Source organism: Colletes latitarsis, chromosome 4, assembly GCF_051014445.1.
Source record: "Colletes latitarsis isolate SP2378_abdomen chromosome 4, iyColLati1, whole genome shotgun sequence".
Taxonomy (NCBI): Eukaryota; Metazoa; Arthropoda; class Insecta; order Hymenoptera; family Colletidae; genus Colletes; species Colletes latitarsis.
This window is the reverse complement of record NC_135137.1, coordinates 36,631,898-36,642,637: the sequence shown is the minus strand read 5'-3', so window position 1 is coordinate 36,642,637 and position 10,740 is coordinate 36,631,898. Positions and strand designations below refer to the sequence as shown.

Genomic DNA, 10,740 nt, shown 5'->3' with positions numbered 1-10,740 from the left:
AATGATTTCGAGACGTTTTACGAGCTCCAAGCGCCGGTCACCGGTGACCACCACGGCAGTCCAGGCATTAAAAATATCGTCGATCGCTCCATCGAGCAGCCACGCGTCCGCTATATTATTTATCGCGAATTCCAGCATTCCCGTACGTCTTCCAAAGTTCAACAGCCTAAAGATAGAGTACGCAAAGTCTCAGGTAGACGCCAGCAACAACCAGTTACGACGCCTGGAACGACTCGGGTCGTTTTGACCTCACCCTACCGGTCGAGGATTAAGTTACGCCGCGCATAATGTTCTCGGTCGTCCCTTGTCGAGTTTAATAAAAAAAGAAACGAAAAAAATAGAGGTAACTTTTCGTCGAAGCGCGCGTCGTGGAATAAAACCGAGTCGTTCCGCGTACTCGTGTCTGTTTCTATTCTAGAGCACGAGTCCCCCCGGGTCGATCGGTCCCGGATCTTTTACCTGGGACGGAATAATCCCCTTCTTAACGGCTCCAGGTGGCCGGGACCCTAAACGGGTCCTATTCACGGTCGAAGATTTGCGAACCCGAATGGCCACGGTTTTCGTTCGAGACGAAGCTGCGAGACGATTCTTGGTCGTCACGTTCTTCCTGCTTCGGCACGGGTTCAAAGGAACACGATCGCGGTCGAATTTGTCACGGAAACTGGTCTTTCGATGGCGGCCATATTGGCCTCGAGCTGCAGTCTTAAATCCACCGTCGAAAGGGAAACATTAATGCTTTTGGAGCAGCTCCACTCGCGAACTGAAGAGTCTAGGCAAGTGGTTATATCTTTTTTAGCGAATGTACATTGAAATTTAATTTGAAATTATCACTCGTGAGGATTAACGACTGAATTAATCGTCCGTGAAATATTTTATTTTTGATCGTAGAGTGATAGAAAAGCTGTTGTCTACTTTTAATTCATTCGACGTTTCTATCCAGATGGGTATTTTATCCACCTCAGACGGGTAATGATTAATTCGATCGCGAATCGTTTCGAGCGATCAAGGATCGCACGTTTCAGTAGTAATCATCAATCGTTGGTTCGATTAGTCCCGACACTATATCGAGACAGAGACTCGTGTACCTACAAATCCGTACATGAGGCATAGTAATCATCGTAAAACGATCGGCGTGAAAGCATGTTGGCAATTAATCGAGTGTGATCTCATATCTCGTTTATAAGCAGTTATATAAGGCGAAATGAAAACGCGTTGGGCGTGCTAATCGTGCAGTAATCGATCAACCTTCGTACTTCCTCTTCTCAAAAAGTAGTTCCTCCTTAATATGCTCACACCTTTTAGTCGTCGTATCTCGCCATAGTTAATATTGACACGATTACGAATCAATATTTGCGTTCCCTTTCCGCTCGACCGAGAAACGTGGAAGGTTATTCGTGTGCCAGGAAACAATTTTGCTCCATTTTAATATATGGTGAATAAATAACGACGTATAACGAGTATCGAAACAATTTTATTGTTAGGAATTGGAAGATACGTAGGTGCAAAAGTATTCATAAATTTTCGATATACGTTCGTGTCGGAACATTTTGTTTTACATAATAGGAGATTTATTTCAAGAGAAACGTAGATTACAAAAGGTAATTAATTTCACGCACGCAGGAAGGATTTCAAACCTTCGAACGAGGCAATTATCGGTACGAATATACAGGAAATTTACTTCATCCATTATAACAATACCACGCATCGAATTTCTTGAAAGCAATATTCGAACGTTGCTCAATATTATGATGGAAACTGCAAATATGGAAGCTGCAATTAAATAGATTGAATCACGATAAATATTCCGTGTACTCCGGATACATTAAATATGATTGTGCAAGAATCTATCAACGATATTGCTGAAGTTAATCATGAGCATAACATATACATGTATCTTTCGATATTAAATTCTTTACACGTTACTCAGGAAATATTTGCTCCTATTTTTTTGTGTACCAACAAAGAGTCGACTCTTAAAAAATTTTATATTAATTAACACGTTGATCGTCACGTTAGTCATATATGGTTGACAGGAGCTAAAAAAAATTAATTCTCACAATGAAATATCGAAAAAAATGAACTTGAATAGGATCCACGAATTTCCTGCAAAAATAAATACTACAAGAAATTGTAAATTAAGTATCATCCAATTGCCTGAAAATAAAATGTCGATCTAGTACTAAGTTTCATAGATTTAGTCCAACACTCGTTAAAAGATCCATTTTTCATTGAATCTTTTGTAGTCATTCCGATGAAAAATGAATTCCAGAATGGACCATCCCCAGGTCTGTGCCTGTCGTCGAGTGCCAGCAACGAAAACCCCGGTGGAATCGTCTCTCGACCATCTGGCGAGTCCGAAACTCGCGAATGCGTCCCTGACCCTTACCCGATCGACTTCTTTTCACCCGTGTGGGGCCCCACGGTTCACCCCGTCCCACGGAATGGTTCTTTACAAGGAGCAACCTGTCGTCCCCTGGCGTCGTTGGATCTCTCCAGCATCCTCGACTCTCCTCTTCTTCTATTTCGAACGACCGTGTTCCCCTGCTCTCTCTGTCGTACGCTGGTAAGCTACATTCGTCTCTTTTTCCACGGTGTTTGCAGGCAGCATGGAAGGGGCCAGAGGCCGAAGGAGAAGGAGAAGAACCAGTCGTGAACCAGAACCGTCGGTCCTCAGAATCTCCCAGTCACCTCTTCGAGTCTGCGCGGGGACCAGCGCGTGGATTTGTCCCGATCTCCGCGGCGATCGTGCGCGAAAAGGATCGATATTTTGTCCCGCTCGTCCCAGCACGGGTTTTCGGTGATCAACGGGTGCCGGTCGATCGACGATCCACGATGACGACGGGGACACCGGCCAAGGATGCCGACGATTGACGAGTCCGGTGAGTTCGTTTTCCTTTCTTCCGACCGGCTTCGGTTCGGGTTCCATTCGCCGATCGACGCGCGCGAAAACCGGTCGCTACGCTGTCCCACTGTGAGATGGATCGTGACATTGTACCACCGAAAACCGGTACTACCGTGGAAATGGAAATTCTAGATCGATATACGCTTGGTATGCGACCAATCAACCACTGTTTACCACATCCTCCGGTCTCGTTTGTCGGTGCCTGTGAGATACGTTTACTCGAAACGCTGTCAAAACAGGATTGCCTCAGGAATTTAATTGCATCAGCATTTTTAGAAGCAGATTTTAACATTGTTTGGGATATTTTCATCCTTATTTACTGTTATCTTTCGTCTATAGGAGGCTTTATTATTCTTAGTTAGAGTTTATCTACGTTATGCTTCAATTCTTATTTTCGAAACTGTCAAGTCATAATTTCTTTGAAAGTTTATTCGAATCTAGGCACTTAGGAACAGATTTTAACATTGTTTGTGATATTTACATCCTTATTTACTGTTATCTTTCGTCTATAGGAGGCTTTATTATTCTTAGTCAGAGTTTATCTACGTTATGCTTCAATTCTTATTTCCAACACTGTCAAGTCATAATTTCTTTGAAAGTTTGTTCGAATCTAGGCACTTAGGAACAGATTTTAACATTGTTTGTGATATTTACATCCTTATTTACTGTTATCTTTTATCTATAGGAGGCTTTATTATTCTTAGTCAGAGTTTATCTACGTTATGCTTCAATTCTTATTTCCAACACTGTCAAGTCATAATTTCTTCGAAAGTTTGATCGAATCTCGGCATTTAGGAACAGATTTTAACATTGTTTGTGATATTTACATCCTTATTTACTGTTATCTTTCGTCTATAGGAGGCTTTATTATTCTTAGTCAGAGTTTATCTACGTTATGCTTCAATTCTTATTTCCAACACTGTCAAGTCATAATTTCTTCGAAAGTTTATTCGAATCTAGGCACTTAGGAACAGATTTTAACATTGTTTGTGATATTTACATCCTTATTTACTGTTATCTTTCGTCTATAGGAGGCTTTATTATTCTTAGTCAGAGTTTATCTACGTTATGCTTCAATTCTTATTTCCAACACTGTCAAGTCATAATTTCTTCGAAAGTTTGATCGAATCTCGGCATTTAGGAACAGATTTTAACATTGTTTACGATACTTCCGTTCTTCTCTTTCTGCTGTTATTCTCGTTTGGCAGCCATCCAGGTTTTAATAGCTCTCATTGGAATAGCGTTTCTGTTACAATTTACCTACTTTGTACTTCTTTGCAACAGATTGACACAATGAAAATGGACACTGTTCAAAATATCTCCACTTTCCAAAATTCTAAATCGATAAACTGTTTACTGTGCCTTGATGTTCCTTAATTGTAACTCTGTTAAAATTTCTCTTCCAACTTTCAAATTATCTACAATTTGCAATAGCTTTCCTGGAACAGAAAGGACGACAGTAAAAAGAAATTACAGTACTTTCATAAGCAATCGAAGGGTCGGAACAGTTTTGTTGGATTTCTTGGATTTATTGGCGTCGTGTGTTTCCCGAGACTAGATTCTAACAGCGTTTACGACGTTTCGTTTTTACGTTTACTGGTGTTCCACTTGTTCGGATCTATTGGCGCTGCTTTTGTTTGCGTCACAGTCGGGACGAAGTTTCTTGGACGATTTACTTGCGCCAGGTTTCTTTGAGATAGATCGTAACACCGTTTACGACGTCTCGTTTTCAAGTTTATTAGTGTACCTTCTCTTGGCGACCTATCGTCGTTCCTCTTCGCTACTCTTGAACGTAGTTTCCTCGACTTCTTTCGAGAACGAAAATTCTAGATTCACGCGGATTCTGTGGATTTAATACTCGACTTTTTCCAGATTGTTATTTTTACGAATCTGAATCGAGATTGACTCGCGATCGACGCTTCTTTGCATTGTAAATCGACGAACAAACATCGCTGAACACAATACCGAGTCCCATTGTGGAATTGTCGCACTAATTCTGCCCAACTCTTGGCGATCTATCGTCGTTCCTCTTCGCTACTCTTGAACGTAGTTTCCTCGACTTCTTTCGAGAACGAAAATTCTAGATTCACGTGGATTCTGTGAATTTAATACTCGACTTTTTCCAGATTGTTATTTTTACGAATCTGAGTCGAGATTGACTCGCGCTTCTTTGCATTGTAAATCGACGAACAAAGATCGCTGGACACAATACCGAGTCCCATTGTGGAATTGTCGCATTAATTCTGCCCAATTCTTGGCGATCTATCGCCATTCCTCTTCGCTACTCTTGAACGTAGTTTCCTCGACTTCTTTCGAGAACGAAAATTCTAGATTCACGTGGATTCTGTGGATTTAATACTCGACTTTTTCCAGATTGTTATTTTTACGAATCTGAATCGAGATTGACTCGCGCTTCTTTGCATTGTAAATCGACGAACAAAGATCGCTGGACACAATACCGAGTCCCATTGTGGGATTGTCGCACTAATTGTGCCCAACTAGACGCCACGGGCGCGCTCGTGGAATTGGAAATTCAGTTCGTCTACGCGTAGGTGACTTTCTACTTCGACTTGTCATTGGATCGATGTAAATTTTTACCGAAGGACAATGGCAGAAAAGCGTGGGTCACATGGAGGTTGCCTAGAAGTATCTATGACAGCGCTTCAAAAAAAAAAAAAAAAATCACATACCGTCTGTACAAAATTGACAAAAACAATACAAGAATTATCCTTCCTTTTTCCAGTGCATCTGCAAATATAGCCATTCCTACGTAACCACGTTGCGTAGATCATGTTCTACATACAGCAATTAACCCTTATATGGTAACTGTTTGCTTTCTACTTTCTCTATATTCGATAATTAAGTCTTTTTATCGTTTCATAACAAATTAATGTGTTTCGTCATATTAACGGTACGTTAGTTTTTTTTTATATTCGAAGTGAAACAGTTTAGAATGGCAGGAAATGGCCCCTTCGCTCTATCCTTTAAATATTGCGATTCCATCGAATTTGGACGCGATCGAGGGCTTAAGAAGCTGCGGATCTGCGGATCTGCGGTACTTAAAGGTTTATCAGACTTTCACAACGAATTTAACACAAAAACGGGGCCAATCGGCCCGCAATCGATTTAATTGCCAGGAGTTATCGGGTTTACCTCGTTATTGGGCGTTCTCTCGTTACCCATCGATTGTCGTTACGTAGACGATGCGTTCATTAACGTAACGTCCACGTATAAATTGCGACAATATATAGGTTATTGAGAATAATTATTCCATGCAAGCTGTACCAGCTACGATTCACGTGGCGCACGCCGCGATGTCAATAACCTGGCTGGATAGTTGGGGTCGCAAGCGCTGCAAATCCACGATAAAAGTACGATAACGATGGACTTTGACGCGCCGATATTGCGCGGAAATAGTGCAATCGTATCCTATTATGCGTACTATTAAATCGATTTGATTTTAAAATTCATCAGACTCCTTGGAAACTTATTTCTGAGAAGAGATAATTAAGAAATACGATTATTTAGATCATAAATTCGATATCCTTTGAAAATCATGAATTTTAACTGATATTTTGATACAGAAATGATAGTAAGAATCTTGAGATTCATAAATCTATTTATTTGTTAAATAACTAATAGTATATCACAATGGAAATAATTGTTTTAGAGTTCTGGTAGATTCATTTTAGCGAGACGAACTTTGTCCCTACTGAGAGAATTATTCTCCAATATGGCGTCTGCAGCGATTAATAGCTGCTCCATCAATCAACGAACAGTATGTTATTTTAACGCAGACAAAAAATCATAAGAGTTATCGGTAGATTGAACGTTGAAATTTATTTGTTTGTATTTCGCCTGATTAAACAGTATTATCTGCTCGAATATAGCAGCCTCGATATATCATAATATATTAGCCTCTTATACAGGATGTAGTACTCGAGACAGACTACCTGAATAAGCCATTTACTTTCGGTGACAAACATAAGTGCTTCAGACCACTCTTAGTCTCGAGGGGACTGTGATCTTATGTCAGTAATTTTTTCCAGAAGGCAAACTTTTATTTTTTAATCGATCCAATCACAAACTATAAAATCTTTAGACGATCCTTAAGACAAGCCTCTTGAATATACAGGGTGTTCCATCAACCCTGGGAAAAATTTTAATGGGAGATTCTAGAGGCTAAAATAAGACGAAAATCAAGAATATCAATTTGTTGATGGAGGCTTCGTTAAAAAGTTATTAATGTTTAAAGTTTCGCCCGTATTGAATTTTTTTCTCGAAAATGCGCAAGATTTCGGGGGTATGTTTATTCACCAAAAATGATTGTAATTGACCCCCGCAACCGAAAATAATTTTTTTAAAATAATTTGAAAAATTTTTTTTTCGCTGAAAAATTTCAGCACCTTCTCGAATTTTTTTCTAGAAAGTGGGTAGGATTTCGGGGGTATGTCTATTGACCAAAAATGATTGTAATTGACCCCCACAACCGAAAATAATTTTTTCAGAACGATTTGAAATTTTTTTTTTTCGTCGAAAAATTTAGGCACCTTCCTGAATTTTTTTTTCGAAAGTGTGAAGGATTTCAAAGAAATATGTATTCACCAAAAATGATCGTAATTGACCCCCGCAACCGACAGTAATTTTTCCAAAACGATTTGAAAATTTTTTAATTTAATCTTTCAACTTTTTAATAAAGCCTCAGTCAGCAAATCGATATTCTTGATTTTCGTCTTATTTTAGCCTCCAGAATCCCCCATTAAAATTTTTCCCAGCCTGCATAAATATATAACGAATTGAAACCACGTAAAAATTTTATTATAAATGTTCTACTTTAACGCGGGACGCGTCGAAAAGCGCAAAATATATTCTGCTCGTTAAAAAACATTCTTCGCTATCGCTCGGTACACGAATTTTCAATTTGCGATCGTTGGATGGCGTAGTGCGAATTCGTCTCCTCTCGTCCACGGGTTTAAACAATTATTAACGGGGACACCGATGCCTTTGAGGCGTATATTTTATCGCGAACGAGGGGCTTTTTGCACGTTGCTCAAGCTACGCCCACGCCAGCCACGGCGATTTGCATATCGCGTTCCGCTATTTCTTCGTGTTTACGAGTGATTCGATCGTCGCTTACATTCCGCGCGCGTTCACGCTTGCGTACTCGAGCTCGTGAAAACAAGTGGACTTCGGTTACGTGGAAATCGAACGATAAGGCACGCTGCCTTTGTTGCTACCGCTTCGATACGGCTGCATTCGCAAGCTTTTTTTTTTAAAAAAATATACTCTACACGCGTTCATCGTTGAAACGCGAAAGAAATTCGTCCCTCGATAACCAACTCGGTAAATTTTATTTTTCACAAAGAAATTATTTCGTAAAAATGATTCTTGCATCGTTGTTGAAGGTTTGATTCGTGATGAAGGATCGTTAATAATTTGGGTATTTGTCGTATGTTATTCCGTTATTCTTTGTTCAGCTCGCGATAAATGGCGATTATTCGAGGATCACGGTCGTTTCTACGGATTGACACGTCGCGAGATCCTTTTAAACGCGATGACAGAGTCTCCGTATTTAAATTGTGCCCCGGGAGTCGTGCCCCGATAGCATCGAGCAATTTATCAAGATCCGCGGCGTTTCTTCCGATGCATATAAGGATACACGTTGCCTCCGTGACACCAGAGGTTTATACAATTTTTTTTCCTCTCCATCGTTTACTCATACCCTGGAGCAGGTGGCATTCCTACCGTCCAAGCGTTCGCGTAATTAACGCTCCCGGAGATCCGAATCGCCGAACGATTATCTAAGTAATTCCGTCGAGCACCGCGTCTGTACTCGTACTGCAAGAGAGTTATTAACCCTGTACACGCGTAACAAGCTCTACGTCGTCCAGATCCCGCCGCTTTTGACGGACGAAGCGGGCCTCGAGCCATCGCGAAGCTCGAAAATAACCTGCTTCAATTATTCAGAAAATTGTAAGCATTAAAATACGAAACAATCTGTAAACTATGTCTCGACAAAGCAAGCTCGACGTAACATAAATTGCTCGAGCATAAATGTACAATGAAACCAATTTAAATTCATGGAATTTAACTCAGAGGAATGGGGGGATCAAAAAAGTGGAATAATTACAGAGTTTCACAAAATTGGTATCACCATTAATATTTGGTACATAAAAACAGGGAATTAGAAATCTATCCTTGCAAAGTCCCTCGTTAGAAATTAAAATAATCCATCTTAAAAATAAATAATAAATTAAAATAATCCATTTTGAAAATAAATATAAATAAATTCGTGGAATTTAACTCAGAGGAATGGGGGGATCTGAAAAGTGGAATAATTACAGAGTTTCATAAAATTGGTATCACCATTAACACTAAACTATTTTAGCGCCATTTAACTTCACGACTTTTCTTATAGTATACGGACAATGAATTTTACAATATTCACTTCTAATCTTATTGTTTATTTTCTGAGAAAAATATGTAGTCTGTCTTGCCTACCACGACCGCTCATCTGACCGGTTAAACGATTTGTTTTTTTGTAAAAAACTGGACATTTGGCACCAAATTCTGGTTAGCTTCCAATGTAAATAGGGAATATATGTATAGTAAAGACGAAAGGAGAGAATTTACAGTTCTCACAGTCTTAGAACAGTCTAAGAATGCGTATTAAAAATAGTTAAACTTTAGACGCGTTTAGTTTCGAAACTATTAGTGTTTTATTAATTATTGAGGCATTATTAGAAGCGGCAAAACCTCTCCTTTAAAATGGCTTTTGGTTTTTGTCGATCCGACTTTCCGTTTTCGAGATATCGTAATTTATGTAAAAGGTAATTTTTAAAATTCCGCTCTCGGCCTTAGAAAAGGCTATTAACGCGCATTAAAAATACTAAAAACTTTAGACGCGTGCAGTTCCGAAACTACTAGTGTTTTATTAATAATTGAACCACTGTTAGAAGCGGCAAAGCCTCCCCTTTAAAATGGTTTTTTGTTTTTGTCGATCCGACTTTCCGTTTCGGAGATATCATCGTGTAAAGACAATCGTAATTTTTAAAATTCCGCTACGTCTGACTCTCCGCCTTATGAAAGCCTATTAACGCGTATTAAAAATACTAAAAACTTTAGAAGCGTGCAGTTCCGAAACTACTAGTGTTTTATTAATTATCGAGGCATTGTTAGAAGCGGCAAAGCCTCCCCTTTAAAATGGTTTTTTGTTTTTGTCGATCCGACTTTCCGTTTCGGAGATATCGTAATTTATGTAAATGGTAATTTTTTTAATTCGACTATCTCTGTCTTCGTCTAGCGGAGTCGGACCTCCTTGTCGCACGTGCTTGGTGCTGACCTACCCCGCGTACGTGACTCTCGTGACCTAGTTCCGGCGTAGTATTTCCAAGAATTTACTACGCACTACGCGCGCGCGAGATCAATGAACTCGCGAGCGCACAACAAAACGTAAACAAACCCTATCTCCGAAACTAGCCACCGCATCGACTTGAAATTAAAATCGCTATATCTCCGGAACTAATAAAGCTATCGACTCGTACAAACGCTCATTTTAAAGGGCTTTTCATCCTTTACCTAATGATCATATCACCCACTACAATTTTTGCTATCTTCTATGTTTATTTTGATATTTACCTTGACGCTACATACCCAAAGAAGTTTCAGCGACTTCTACTGATCGTACGACTAGTGTACGATAAAACTGGACCATAAATTGTTTATTTAATTGAAAATGAATTTAAATACAGGATGTTTGCGTAATTACTAGGCAGCACTTTTTCTTAAATAGTTCTTTTCTCTATAACTAACTACGGTATCGACTTGGAACAAAATTC

At 39.5% G+C, this 10,740-nt stretch overlaps 1 protein-coding gene across 1 annotated transcript in view; it reads left to right on the top strand.

Annotated features, from left to right (window-relative positions):
• Positions 1-2,641: 2,641 nt before the first annotated feature.
• Kank (KN motif and ankyrin repeat domain-containing protein 2 kank) overlaps positions 2,642-10,740 on the top strand; it is a 68,272-nt gene continuing 60,173 nt past the window's right edge. The window contains exon 1 of the mRNA XM_076764395.1: positions 2,642-2,879. The gene's annotated coding sequence lies outside the window, so the exon portion shown is untranslated. The remainder of the gene's footprint in view (positions 2,880-10,740) is intronic.